This window comes from Dermacentor variabilis, chromosome 4 (genome assembly GCF_050947875.1).
Source record: "Dermacentor variabilis isolate Ectoservices chromosome 4, ASM5094787v1, whole genome shotgun sequence".
NCBI lineage: Eukaryota > Metazoa > Arthropoda > Arachnida > Ixodida > Ixodidae > Dermacentor > Dermacentor variabilis.
The window spans coordinates 133,074,650-133,090,400 of record NC_134571.1 but is presented as its reverse complement, the minus strand read 5'-3'; positions in this window follow the sequence as shown (position 1 = coordinate 133,090,400).

The following is a 15,751-nucleotide window of genomic DNA, read 5'->3' as shown; positions in this document are numbered from 1 at the left end:
CGGATTCGACGCCTTTTTCACCGTAATACTCTGCCATTAATCTAATGTTTTCGGGCTGCGCCCATTTCGCCTGTCACGAAACGTTAAAAAACGGAAAAAACTAACCGCGTCAAAGTGATGTGCCGAACAAAACTGAACCTTTCTCTGAATAGTCGGAAACTGCCCCGTTTCGAAAAGATGGAAAGGATTTCGAAAGGTTGGCTACCCGGCGATTGCTGTAGCACTAGCTTCTAAGAGTGGTCTGGGCGCATAGTTTTATTTGCGTGTAATGCACCATTTTCCGCGGCAGTATAACGTTATTAAACTCTTTCGGAACGTATACAATCTCACTTTGCCAACTATTCTTCGTTGAGGATCCGTTCTGGCGACATTTTTAATGTTCTGTTGCATGCCGCCGCGATTTTTGACCAGTCATCGCGAGCTAATCAGGAGGAAGCAGATCAAACGCAGACGCCGGGACAACCCTCCTTATCCGGTTTTCTACTTTCACAGTGATGGCTCGGCCTCATCGAACCCTCTCCACTTGAGCGTGCTCCTCGCCTCTTGTCAGCCAATCCGACAAGAAAATTTGCTCATTGTAGACAATGCTATTCGCTCTGAAAGCAAAAAAAGTGGCCTCCTATAAACGAGGAGCGCGTTTCATTGGGCGTTTCAAACACCGCTGCGGGTTACCACCAATGCTTGCGTCAGTGGTTACGTAAATTTGACGTCGTGATATTGGAATAAAAACAGATTGGAATAGTTTGACGTTATAGGTCCCCTGGTCATTTTGAGGCGCGCCTCATGGTCTGGTGGCAGCTAACCGGCGAGGGCCGGCTCAGCTTCCTAGTGACATCGCTGGCATTGCCGAATCTTTGTTTCGAAATTTTTAAACGCGTAATCGTTTTGCAGTACCGTTCTGGGCACCACTGTACGGCAATCTTGCCGGAAGCAAAGGGTAGTGCGCGGGCTGGCACCGGAGGTCGGGGAAGGAGAGACGCTCGCTGATTGGCCCTCGCCGCCCTTACCGATGGGGACTCGCCAGCGCCTGCGTCGTGCTGGAAGTGAAAAAAGAGGGCGCCGCCGGCAGCGGTACGCGCCAGAGGAGGAGGAGGAGGCTTTCCGGCTGTGTTAATCGTCAACCGCCAAGACTCTAGGGCTCTCGCTTGTGATACTTGTAGCGTTGCAAAGCTTCGACACGCAGTTTGGTGCTAGGCTGCGCGACACAGAATTCCGAAGAATGGGAGCAATGTCTATACAGCTAAACGAGTATGGCTAACGCCCCTGGGCGCGAGGCTTGGCTAATTACATAGAGGTCGCATGGTTGCAAATATGTGCGCAGAAGGTCTTTGGCAGGCTCCTGTGGGTTCTGCCCCGTGTTGTCACCCGCCGAAGTGGTTGCGGGTGCGATTAGCGTCCGCATCGGCTGTGTTCGGATAGTTGCGGAATGTGAAAAAGAAGAAAAAGTGCGGCCCCCAGCTCAAAGTGCGGATTCCGCGGGTGGTCATATATAATGCGGATCCCTCTACTTCGAGTCTGTTATGACCACTGATTTTCTTTGGGTCCTGTCATTGAATTTAGCATTGTTGAGTTGTCTGTCAGCGCAGAGAGCACAAGGTCGAAATCCAACTTTTTTTTCACCAGAATTTTCATTTCATTCCGCAGCGAATACCGCAGAAAATTCAAAACCCTGGAGTCGGTGGAATCCCTCAAATCGGAGTTTTGCAAGCAGTGCAGGAAGCAGGAAGAGCGGTCCAACACAGAGTCAGCATTCTCTGGGTGAGTATCCGAGATGCGGAACAAATAGGAAGATGAACTTCAATAAGTCAGCGTAACTCCAAACGTGTAGATCATATTAAAAAAGAAATATGCTTTGAAAATGTGCAATGTAGCAAACCTTGATACAAAACAGATGTTATCCTGGGTTGCACGGAAATCCGAATCCCAATTCTGACGTCTAATTTATTCTAACGGACCACAGTTTCCCTTTTCCAATATAACATGTAGGTTTTTCTCATCGCACACAGAACTCTTACTTTCAAACATTTCTACATTTGTAAATGAGCATCGTATACTAGAGAGTGTCATTAAGACACCCGGTTGCTTCCTTGCTTAAAAAAAGAACAAGAAAAGCAAAAACAGCAGTGATTTATTTATGTATACAGCATTGCTAAGTTTAAAAAAAAGCGAAACCCTTCGTAAATGTTTATTTTACAACTTTGGACTCCTATACGACTACATGCCGTCATTTGCTACTTCGTGTGGCGTCCTATCCGACGCGTCATCCTGAGGCGTCGGATCATTTGGAGTATTACATGTGGGGCTGTTTTGTGACACATGTGTAATGGAAGGCTGACGCAAATGGACTCGTAAGCACAAAACACGAACAACATAATCGCCATATAATGAAAGAGGTACGAACCTGTTGCCGATCTGTTCGCTGTGGCCGTGCGACGGACAGCCCTCGGAATCCCATGGAATGAATACGGAAGGAAATGGGGCTATTTCGCCCGCTGCTAGTAGTATGGCGCGTTGTACTCCAATTTTTCAAGTACGACGATATAGGACACGCGCCCTTACATTCTGTCTGGATCACTTGGATCTGGCTCACACGTGACTTTAGCCGTTCACCCAAGCGATCTCTATGGACACGCCGGTCCAGCCTAATGTCATGTAACGTACATTCCCGCGCCCGCTGCGACCGGCGCGACGTGGACCCTACCTCCGCTGGCGCGGCTCCCGTTATGCCATGCGCCGCGCGTAGGAACAGCGCCCGAGGAGTCAGCTCATCTCGCTTTCTCTCTTCGGCATCTCCCTCCTTCAGCCTACGAGGTACGCGGGCGCTTTCGCCCGGCGGATTCACCTTCGGCTCTCTTGGCTTCCGGACGTGCGGGCCCACGTGGTCCCGGATCCTTCTGAGCAAGACGGCGCTTTCTTTTCTTTTTTTGTATGTGAACCTAACTCGGAAGAGCGTGTTTGGCTGAGTGGACTTCCCGGGAGCTTTCGCACCCTAACCAGCGACAGCCGCCCTAGTGTCGCAACCCCTGTGCTGTACGCACCTCCTGTACATCACGGGGAACGTAGCTGGGCGATTCCACGAGAGATCAACACGGGTCAAAAAATTCATATTTTAGATTTCATTGAATATTTTATATTTTATGCGCATATCACTCGGTAGCACTAAAGTGAACGTGGTTCCTTTTTTAAATGAATATTTTAGGAGGAAAAAAATGACCAGATTCTTCAATGTGGAGGTGCCTATGTTATGCCCAAGGCATTTTCACAAATTCACAACGATGTAAAATACAATATGTTACAGCTACAAGGAATACATTCTTGTGTGTAAAACCTAGACGTAAAGAAGGGTCAGCCAGCACTGTTTGAGCCTTCCGTGGAAAACGGAAGATGTTTTAGAAAAATTCCCTAATTTGGTACAATCTTCGAAAGTTGCTACATTTACGATTTTTTGTCAACTAAACCAATCCATGTAGCCTCTTGAAATTCGCTGGACCGTGAGACCTTAACTTAGTCAATAATTGTGCTGAATATTCTTGCTGTATCACAAATTACCAATTCTAGAATTCGCCTGAAATTTGATGCTTTGAGTAAAATGAAGGCTATCTAAAAATCAGAATAAAAAAAACCCCATCGTAAATTTTTCTCACAATCTCGTAAACAACTGTTCACAGGCACGTGGAAAAGAATATTAAAAAGCATGTTGCATTATTTTGTTTGTAATCACAATACAGCTGGTAGAAATGAGAGCTTTGCCAGAAAGCAGCAAGGTGCCAAGAAAAAGGGACATCGGGGTAAAAAGAGCGTGCCTAAGGCTCTGACTTGCCTAAACTTGACCGTGATTGCGACGTAAAGGCAGTTTTGACATCATAATTAACACTTCTGCATAAAAGTGCGTTTAGTACACTGCATATCCGCTTGTATGGGAATAAAAAAGCGTCAACTTAACTATTAAGTGGCTTATCTTATTTAACAGCAAGTGCCTGCACCTTGCAGCGTAGATAATTTGTGCCTTCTGTTAATGTAGGTTTGTATTTATTTGTGGGCTACAGAATTAACGGTTAACTCTGTATGAATGTACACAGGTAACAGAATGCACAGCAGGTAAATGCCTCTGTAAATGTCGTACTGGTCATTACATGAACGTCATTATACAACCTAAGAGGTGGTGGTGAGAGTAGCGATGGTGCTGGTTATGACAGGGTTAGCTGGTATATAGTGCCAGCGATTGCTTATTTTACCGCCTCTGAAGAAAAAGAAAAAAAAGGAACTGTTAGATTACTATATAATGAAAAGTTCACAGTTCCTAAGGATCACCACTTGTCGGAAAGTTCAGTTTCGTAAAAAAGCTGGAAAGAAGCCCGACACTTTCTCTTTCAGATACTTGGGTCTTTTGGGAAACATTACCTGTTTCACGCACTCATAAGGAAATTGCCTTCTGTGCAAACCTCAAGTAGAGCATTTATTTCTTCATTGAAGTATTGGCAGGACCAGAAGAACTCTCGGCCAAACTTGCTGGTATACAATGCATGGGATAGTTGTTGAAGCGCCACTGACGAATGCTAAACGATGATAGCGTGCTGAGAACACGTCTTCAGTTTACGACACGCTGCAGTACTAGCAGCTATTTCCACATTTTTCTATGGGACCAACTGATTCAGAGGGCCAAATCACGCAGTTCTAATGAAGCGAATCCAATACGCAGTGGCACAGTTGCTTCCCTGTTGACTTACTGACCCGTCGGTGTACACTTGTTGATGATCCGCATATGCCTCATTGAAGTGCTCTAACATGGAGGCAGGTAGAGGGCACAAGGAACTTCGAGCATAGCCGATGTATACGCTGAGAAAGGCGTGATCCTTTTCCAATTACCTGCAGCAGTGCGAGACACTAATACAACGCGATCGCAATTGCTGGCGTCAGGCTCGCTTAACCAAATGTGCCAAGATCGTATGCCTGGAACACGTGGCAAAGATTTCCACTGGTTCTTTTTGAGGCGCCGAAACTTCCCTACTTCCTCCGCATCTGCATAGAGCAGTTTTACGTTTTTCAGCGTTGCGGTCATCTGCGCCACCATTTCAGAGGCTGACCTAATGACGGTAGTGTTGTCTGCTCTGAGATTATAGAGCGAGGCTTGGTGCTTTACTAAGCCACCAACGCCATCGCAAGCGTTTTTGCCATGTCCTGTGGTCGAAAAAAGCCACTTCGTTGACGCGTGCTCCTTCTGTGACAGCTCGTAAAGCTGATACTTGTTTTTGAAATGGCTACTGGCGCCGTCAGACACGTATGTAACATGTTCGTTAAGCTGGAGTTCTTCTTTCATGCACTCACAGATTTTTTCCAGTGCAAAGCAAGCGTGCGCAGCATCATGACATACGTCTTCACTGATGACAGCAAAACACTGAGTGGATCCTCTACTCGTGACGACACACGTAAATAGCGAGACCTGTTTTTTGTGCCAATGGTATGATTGTACCTCGTTCGGTACAACAGCTGTCCAATTCTCTGCAAAGTCAAAGTGAAAGACACGGGATCCGTGCTGTTGATTCCGTTTGGCATCGTGTATTGCTGATGCTTGAATTCCCCTTATGTAATCATGGTTGATCCACTTGACAAGCCATACTCCAAGCTCCCGCAGAAAGGTAGTAGCCTGTGCTGTCTTTTTGACGAGGTCGCCATTTTGCCATACCGCATAGTTTACCTCTGTCTCTTCAGGGATTCCCAAAGTTGTAGTAGTTAAAGCATCCTGATTTGCACAATAATCACAATCACCCAGGAAACAATCAGTCGTGGGCGAGGTGCAAAGACATAGTTCTTTGAGGTGGGTAATTGTGTAGGCACCTTCAGTGAGCTCTTCTAGCGCGGAAACACACTGTGTGGCATTGGCACAATATATGCAAAGGCACACTTGTTGTTGTGGAGCAAGAAGAACCCATTTCGGCCGGAGAGAATAAAACTTTGAGAGCCCAATAGGTGTATCTGGATTGGCTTCCTTAAAGAGACGATATGTCTCCCGTACCGAGCGGGTCATGAACCTCTTGGCAGCATACTGTTTGTTCCCATTAATCGAAACAGATACTACATCCTTTTTGTTGGGACTCTGCCGAGAACATGCATATTCGTCTTTGGTATAATAGTCCACAGCGGTCTGGACGTCTGATGGGTTCAACCGTGATCTCTCAGGTGCGTCTGGTGCTGACCATATTCCACGTTTCTCACGCCAACGTCGGGATTTGTATATCATGTAGGCTGGCAAATTTGGAATGAGAGCTTGAACTTTTCGGCGCTCCAGTTGGCTTGGCAGCAGAGTCAACAAGCGCATTCGCTCTTGATACGAAGAGCACATGTCATAGGCTTTCTTAAAGTTGGTAAACCATTCGGTGCACACGCCGCATTTCGTACCTGAGGGGTCCAAATGGCGCTTGCGCTCTACGAAGTGAGATTTCGACCTTGCAGTGCCACCGAGTTGAATTTGCTTTAGCACCGGGCGAAAGTTCCTTAGTCGCGAATCCGACTTCTGCTGATGGATGTGAGGCAAAGTTTCAAGTGGATGTAGACACTCCTTTCTACCTCCCAGTTCGTCTTCCGGTAAGAATTCATCAGCTGTTTCAGCAGGGGAAGCATCGGAAAAATAGAGCATTTCTTTTAGTCGCCGGAAGCAATTTTGGCATAACTGGTCGTCATCCTGTGCATGGCGGGCAGCTCGCGGCAAGAGTTTCTGCAGTGCAGATACACCAATGTCTCCAACCTTGCGGAAATTTCTTTGAAGTGGTATTTTCTTTTTGTGCACCTTCAAGTAATCTGCACAAAAGACCCTGTCACCGCTGTAACAGTGAGCCATCGCACCTCTACTCACACCTCAAAACTACTGCGAACACTGTTAGCACTTGTCTATGATGAATGACGACTGTGGGATGTGCGCAGAACCCTCAGCACAAAACTGGCCTGTCGTCTGTTTCGAGGTCGTTCACGCCTGATACAAGCAGACGTAAAAATAAGAGCTCCTACCTGAACGAAGTGGAGGCGAAAATTAAGGTGTACTAGATTGATTCCGTAGCTAATCCAAATTCCTTTTTTGATAATATGTAACATAACTGTGCCATCACCTATAGGTGGTGTTTAAGGGATGGTACCTACGACATATTACTGGCTCCCCGATTGCTTCCGGCAGTTGCAATCAGCAAGAGCATGACGTTCGAGATTAGCTTGTGTTACCCAAAGAGCGCCATCGCTGGGGCAATAATTTGGACGCCAACTATACCTGAAAAACCATAAACTAAACCATTGCTTCCGAAACAGGGAACACGGTGTCTAATATCGGAGTTGTCGAGCAGAAGGCAGCTCTTGAGTAGACGGCAGACGGCAGCGCATCCGAAACAACGGGAGTGTTCATAGCTTATTCTGGTTAAGGCGGCGGCCGCACTGCCAAAAAATTTCAATGTATTTACTTCACTTGATCCTTCTGCCACCGCCTCCCGTGGATTCACTACCTATTCTGCTACACTCTACCAACACGATCAAAAGAGACGATTTTTACAGCCGCCGCATCTGAAAGCATGAACTAAGTATAGGCGCCAATGATGGCCGAGGAGAAGCACAACTCCACGAATTTATGTCGAAAATTCAGACACCTTAGAACGGCGTGGTTGAAAAAATAATTCTAGTTTACCAAAACTGCCTTTACGTCGCAATCACGGTCAAGTTTAGGCAAGTCAGAGCCTTAGGCACGCTCTTTTTACCCCGATGTCCCTTTTTCTTAGCACCTTGCTGCATTCTGGCAAAGCTCTCATTTCTACCAGCTGTATTGTGATTACAAACAAAATAATGCAACATGTTTTTTAATATTCTTTTCCACGTACCTGTGAACAGTTGTTTACGAGATTTTGAGAAAAATTTACGATGGGGTTTTTTTTATTTTGATTTTTAAATAGCCTACATTTGACTCAAAACTTCAAATTTGAGGCGAATTCTAGAAATGGTAATTTGTGATACAGCAAGAATATTCAGCACAATTATTGACTAAGTTAAGGTCTCACTGTGCAGCGAATTTTAAGAGGCTACATGGATTGGTTTAGTTGATAAAAAATCGTAAATATAGCAACTTTTGAAGATTGTACCAAATTAGGGAATTTTTCTAAAACACTTCCGTTTTCCACGGAAGGCTCAAACAGTGCTGGCTGACCCTTCTTTACGTCTAGGTTTTACGCACAAGAATGTATTCCTTGTAGCTGTAACATATTGTATTTTACATCGTTGTGAATTTGTGAAAATGCCTTGAGCATAACACAGGCACCTCCACACTGAAGAATCTGGTCATTTTTTTCCTCCTAAAGTATTCATTTAAAAAAGGAACCACGTTCACTTTAGTGCTACCGAGTGATATGCGCATAAAATATAAAATATTCAATGAAATCTAAAATATGAATTTTTTGACCCGTGTTGATATCTCGTGGAATCACCCAGCTTGAAACATAACACATAATTTCGTTGATACCAACGCTGGAGTCGTCTCTGCGCCTTGCCCGTGATCCGTCGCCCCATTTGTGTGCTTTGCGGAATAGAGAGGCGTGACGCTTCTCTTTACACCTTAGGTGGCCAGCAGGGGCGTACCCAGGGGGGGGGGGGGGGGGCCTTATGGGGCTTCAGCCCCCTCCCCCAAAATTTTTTCGTGCTGTCCATGCACGCCGACCAAAGCAACCCCCGGCGCCGGAAACCATTCTGGATTTGATCTAGAATGTCTTTTTCACGCTCGAAAAGACATTTCACGGCGAAGGGCGTTTTGACGGCGAGCGGGCTCGCCGCGGCATCTCGCTTAGGCCGCGGAAGCTATGGAGTGCGTAGATGTCAATTCCGAAACTTTATGGGTATAAATCTCATAAACTCTTCATGTGAAAAGTGCACTGACATTTCCAAAGTTGTGCTTTATATTTTCAATTGCGGAACTTTGTGGGTTTAATGTTGTTATAAACATTTGACGCCAAAAGTCTGTTGACTTTTCTAAAGTCTTACATCGGAACATATTAACGAGACAAGCCAAATCAACACACTAGCAGAAAAGTTGACAAAGCACGGAGTGAGGTCCGATGAGACGAAAGGTTGTGGTGGTTTATTTGAGCCGTCATGTCACATAAAAAATCAACATCTTTTTCACCTACGCCAGAACATCCACGTGGAGACACTAAAGCCAGCCAAGGTAACTACGTTCTTATTTATTTTTTTTTAAATTTTACTTTTATTCGTGAGGACACATTGAGCCTCTTCAATTTTCTTTTCTTTTCGCTACCCTACTCGCGGGCTGCCAGAGCTAGCAAGAGCGCACACGTTTTTCTCGTGTTGCCTCGACCACCGCACGGCGCCCTTCGGTGCGCGTTCGGTTTGCTCTGGCTGAGTGGATTTTGGCCTGGCAGAGTTTTGGGTGCTTTCTGTCTAGCAGACGAGAAAAAGAAACAATGGTCGCTCGCCGCCACCACTGTGGGGACTCGACGGATTGCCCCGTGTTCACTTGAGCGCAACCTCTCCGGAAAGTCCTGTCTCGCCGGTGCAGGATACCAAGCAGTATGCGCATGGTTCTCGGTGGACCAAGCGTCTCATGTTTTCTTCGATATTCTTTCCGTAGCCACATTAGGTGCCCAAAGTAGGCATTCGATTGTGGCCAACATGCTTTCCTACGCGTTTTTTTTTTCATTTCGGTACCCCCGCCACACGGAAGAAAAATTAAAAAAACAAAACATTGTTGCGGCACAGCGTATTGTCGTATGGTGAAAGTTCAATTTTGTTACTTCTGCTTTTTGCGGGAAGTAATCGACCACGGGACGCTTCAGTTTCCGGATACCCTTATTATATTATTGCGATAGAAATTATATGGACACTCCAGGCGCATTCCTGCTGCGGCTATTGGCCTCATGTTTCGTATGAAGTCCAAGGGCGATAACATCGCGACCGCGCGCCGCATGCTGTATGTGCGAGTGAAAGCGTAGGGGGGTGGGGGTGGAATAGGTGAGGTGACGATGGTGGCTCAGTCTTGTGTGCGTAAGGGAGAAAAGCGGGAAGGAAGCGCGCCGCCTTCCGTCACGCGTGATACATCGGGGGGAGTGGATGGAATGGGGGTGGAATCTAGGATTCTGTGAATCTATGATTGCGCAACATCTTTATTTGCCTTGTCTGACACAATATATACAGTGAATGTTTCTTAGATACGTAGATTTATTGGAAAGTTATACGTATATTTAAATATCTTGTTGCGTGGTTTTGTGTACACGTGCAGCAAACTTTCTTTCCAGTGACATTTTCTTGCCCTCTATCAAGCATTTGTATATTCCATTGTATCTTCGCATTTCCAATGAACGAGGGCGAGTCAAGTGAAAGTGAGCTACCCACCCCGCGCAATAACGGTTCGGTTAATTATCTGCGAGGCATGCGCGTAGCACACAATTATCTGTCATTTACAAAAGTGACACGCAAGTGTGAGGATAAAGGTTATTTAATGCTCTCGTACAATGGGTTGAACATGTTTGCGTGACGTAATGGACGCTTCAGAAGTTGAACAGCGTGGTGTAGTGAGGTTTTCTACAACTGAATGTGTTTCCAAAAATAAAAAATTGGCGCCGTGTGGCTTGCCGTATACGTTTGAACATTGTATTTCATTGGCCACTGTAAAGCGTTGGAGCAAACGGTTCAAAGAAGGACGGGAAAGTTGCAAGGACATTCCAAGACCAGGCCGAAGCCATCGTGCAATCACCCCCCACACAATTTCAAAGGTTGATGAGCAGATGAGACAAGAACAAAGGATAAGCATCGATAAACTGGCAGACCGTGTGAACATCAGTCACGGTTTAGTTCACGCCATAATTCATGAACACCTCGGTTATCGGCTGTTGTGTGCGCAATGGAGGCCCAAGATCTTGATCCACCGCCAGAAAACGGAGAAGTTTGGCGCTGCCGTGACTCATCTGATCCGGTATCACGATAAGGGTGACGACTTCTTGTCTGCAGTTGTGGTCGGGGACGAACTAACGTGCCATTACTACAAACCTGAAACACAGCGGCAAAGCTTACAGTGGAAACAATTAGAATTTACCACGCCTAAAGAACGCAAAGGCCGTCATTTCCGCCGAAAAGGTGTTGTTGACTTTTTTTTTTTCGATCATCGGGGGCCATTACTGAAAGAATTTGCTAAATCTTGAGAGGCTATCAATTGTTTCCGATATTGTGAAACGCCGGAACGGCTCCGTGTCGCAATCAAGAACAAACTACGTGGAAAATTGACGAACGGGGTCATCTTGTTCCACGACAATGCCTGTCCCACGTCGCTGATGTGGTTAACACAAAACTGGCAAAGTTCAAGTGGCGAACGCTGCAACATCCGCCATACAGCTTAGACATGTCGCCTTGCGACATCCACATGTTGGGGCAACCAAAAAAACCGGCCCAAGAGAACCAGATTCGTGCCAGACGATGACGTGAAAGAGTCAGTTACAGACTTTTTGAAGCAGCAACCCAAGGAGTTTTACGAGACGGGAAGCACGCGACTCCTTAGTCAATGGGACAAATGTCTAAATGCTCACGAAGAATAGTTTTAAATGAAGTACCCCGTTTGTAATATATTCGCATTGGCTCACTTTCACTTGACTCGCCCTCGCGGATCTTGCGGAACTTCTGCTATTTATATACGTGCTCTCTGTTGCGACTATAATTTCAGTGCGATTACGCACGATACACGACCGGTGACAGCTGCTCCTGCGTAATCCATTGGAACAAATGACAGCGTCATTGAGATTTTTCACTGGCTATTGCATATGTACAAGAGTGCAAACACGGTTCTTGAATGACAATGTTTCATTAAGATATTTGTGTCAAATTGTTCATTTCATGGCCTTTCATTTTTCATATCAGTGGCATGCACTGCTTTCCTGGTTTTGAACTGATATAGTTCTAAAGTTCGTGTGACATCTTTACTTATTTTATAGACAAAGAACACGGAAGCATTAACATAAGTTATTTTGAACACAATTTTCAGAATATGCGAGTATATTATTTTATGAAAAAATACCCATTTTACTTGTCTTGGCAGTGCATAGCGTTTAAGAATTCGTTTGTATCAACCTTGGCAATGGCAATGCAGTTATTATTCCTGTGTTTGATCCCTCGCCAAATTGTTTAAGAGGAAGCTTTAGCTCGGGCCAAACTCCGACGCGGCCTATTCAAATACATGTAAAACGCAGAAACGGTTTTCTGATGTAATCTCTGAGTCGCTCTTAATGAAATTTGTTGCATTTGAGATAGAAAGTTAAATTCTAGTGTTTGTAGGAAGCGGAATTTCGATTTAGGGCCTGCATTTTGTTTAAAATATATTGATAAACTCGAAAGTTCGAAAAAGCACAAGCACGACGTTTGCAAAATAATCGATTTGCATCACGAACAGATATCGCGGTTCTGTAAACGGCAACTATTATAACAGTCAGAGCACACAAACTTGCTATGTCAATTTATATCTTACGTTTATTGGTTACGTTGTGTACAAGGGTCCTGAAAAAGCAGTATTTCCATAACACTAAATTTTTTTAGATTAATGTGTAACAGATTGATTTGGTCAGCTGTGGATGTACTATTAGACGCAGTTCACAAAATTGTGATATCATTTTTCATTGTTGAGTTACAGAGTTCAAAACGTGATAGTTTTGTTTTCTGAAAATCAGCGATTTTGGCCAATTTTTTATAAAGAGTGGACCACCTAAACGAAAGATTCGAAACCAAAAGACACTACAACTTACGTTTTTATTTTAAATGCAACAGCCTCGTCAAATTTGGTGCAGTGGTTGCGGGGAAAAACGAATTCCCCTTCTACATGTATTTAAATGAGGGCGCCCGAGTGAAAGCTTCCTCTTAAGGAGGAGGCCGAGCTGCAACGTGAGCACCCCCGAACGAAATTTCTGGCTACGCCACTGGTGGCCAGTATACCAGGAATGTTAGCCCGTGCCACCACAAAGCCTAGCCAGTACACTAGCTCACAGCTCGAGGCGTATCTTGGCGACTAGTGCACTTACCTTTCGCAGGCATTGCCCGTGCAGTGCCAAGGCGCTGCTCGACAGCTGAAATTCTGTGATGCTCCCTAAGTTTTAGTATTAGGTTAAGGCAGCTTTGTATTTCCACTGCGTTATGATTGTAATAAATTAAAACTAAGTTCTGTGGTTCTTACGTACCAAACCTGCAGTGTGATTATGAGGTAACGCCATAGCGAGGGAGTACGAAAACTTTTCGAAGTCTGGGGTTCGTAAAGATGCGCCCAATTCACGGTACTCAAGTTCGTCTCAGTTCTCTCGCATTAGAATGCGGCCGCCGCGTCTAGGATCGAAAGCGTGACCTCGAGCTCAGCCGCACAGCGCAATAGGCACTGAGTTTTCACGGCTGGTGTCACAATGAGGAGAGCTACGTGTATGATGTCGTGATTAAAATACTTCCTCTATATCGAAATCGGCCTTGAGAACTATTTATGACAATTTCTGAAGGGGCGGCGCCACTCTACTTTGTAGAGTAAGCACTCCACCGTGCTCATACTACAAAACGTCACCAGTCTCTAGGTTGCTTTGTTTCGTAGAAACACATAATTGTTAGTGTAGCAACATTCGGAGCGGAAGGAGCTGATCATAAGAAGTATAAGGCTTATCGTCAAGGCAGCCCACGTAAGCAGGGCAGTATGTAGACACCATCTTTAAGCACACAAGGCAGCACACGCCGACAAGTGCAGGAGCAATATATAGTGCAGCTCACAAAACCATACTTCATAACCGTAGCTTTTTTTTGTGCATTTTTGGTAAAGTTGCATTCAGCGTCTCTGTTGTCGGCAAAAACTTAATAAGGCAGGAAAGGCCGCGCCTAGATGACCGAAGCGCGGCAGCTGATGGTCTCCGCGACTAAAGAAACAGTCCCGCTGACACGACTCGGCCCAGATCTAAGCGCGGAGTGCCATCTTCTCCATCGGCAAGGTCACCTTACGTCCGGCTCATGACGTCAGTCTAGTGAGCGCGCCCATTGATGGAAGCTCGTGTGCATACGCCTTTGAGGGGCAACTGTCGCTGCCTTCTAAAGTTGTACCCGGCTGTAGTTCCCTTCCGTCCGGCTTAGACCGAAAGCACTTCCGCACGTACACTTCTCCCGTTGATATCTCTACGCATTAATCTTTATCCGCTCTCCATAAAGCCGCTTTCACTCCGCCTAGCCATACCATGCGTCAGCGATGCGCCAAAACCACAGATTATGCTCCCACAGTTTGACTCTCTCTATGCGTGATTCTGAACTTGCGTGTATAGGAGAGTTGCGATGTCTGACCACAAGGCACTTAACTTCGTGCAGTGTAAAAATGTAACAATAACGTATGAATATTGAAGGAAAAACCCTAAATGTTAGTTTGCTTAACACGTAACAAACATATTTTTCTCCGTAGCTGTGTATTTTCTCGTGAAATTTTTGTTTGTTTCTCTTTGCGTAGAAAAAGTCCTCTACCTATCACTAGATGCTCCATTGGATTACCACAGAATGAACACCTTGGTTTCGGTGCTATTTTTTTTTTTAGTGTTAGCGCACTTATCGTAAAACGATCACTTTCAGGAGACGGTTAAGAGACATCTATACAGCTTATGGAATGGCAGGGCTGAGAGATGTCATTGCAGAAGCGATTAATAAATGAAGCAGCGTATGCGCGTTTCTTTCTAACATTGTCTACAGAAGTAATTGAAAGTGATCCTTGTCGTTCGTTGTTCGATGTATGATAAGTTGCAGTATCCGGAGCACTCACAAATTCAGGTGCACGCGGGATGGCAATCAAGCAAGCTACACTTCAACAGTTCACAACATCTGTACAGTTTTGTTGTTACGCTACTTTCTTTCGCGAATGTTCGCTACCCCATATTTGCCGAAATGCAATCGGAAGCGCTTTTAAACGAATTCACGGGCCCCCACACCATGTGTTGATTGACGCTGAAGAATTACACGCTCAACCTCGAGCAGACTACCGAGCGAATTATTGAACGCTGCATGCAGTCTTGTCTTTTCCGCAGCTTCAAGGACACTGGCAGAATATTGGCAGAGTGTAAAGTTGATTTTCTTTCCCCGTATCCTTGTACTCCACGTGATACAGGAAAGTTTCCTTCGAGACGTGGCTCGAGGAAGTCGGGCTCGGGTTTAACCGGGCGGGGCAACACCGCGGACCAGTCGCGCCAGTCCCGCAGCCATCCCGAATCCTCTAGGCACGACAGCACGACGAGGCTTTCGGCGAACGCACCGACCAAGAAGGAGAACGGAGAAGGGGCGGCGTCAGCGCCTTGCAAGCAACGGTCGGCTACAGTGAGCTCGGCTAAAGCGGCACCGCCTGCCAAGCCTGAGCCTTCCAAGCCCGCTTCTGGCCGACGCAAGCCCAGTGCGTGGGACACCTGGAAGTACCCGGCATACGGCTTCGGCGGAGGCGTCTTATTTCTCATACTCACGATCCTCCTCTACAGGGTTCGTGTAATTTAGGTTTCTATTGCGGCGTTGTTGAATGCAGGAGATGACTGTACTGCTTTCAATAGGTGAAGCGCCAATAGTGACGGCACATAAGAAGGAATACAGACAGGACAAGGCGCCTCCTCCTGTCTGAATTCCTTCTTGTGTGCCGTATCTATTGGCGCTTCACCTATTGAAAGCTATGCAGCAACTAGCCCCACAACGTGTTTGACTGTACTGCGACAGCACTGTGGGGCGCATCAAACATATAGAAGGCGGC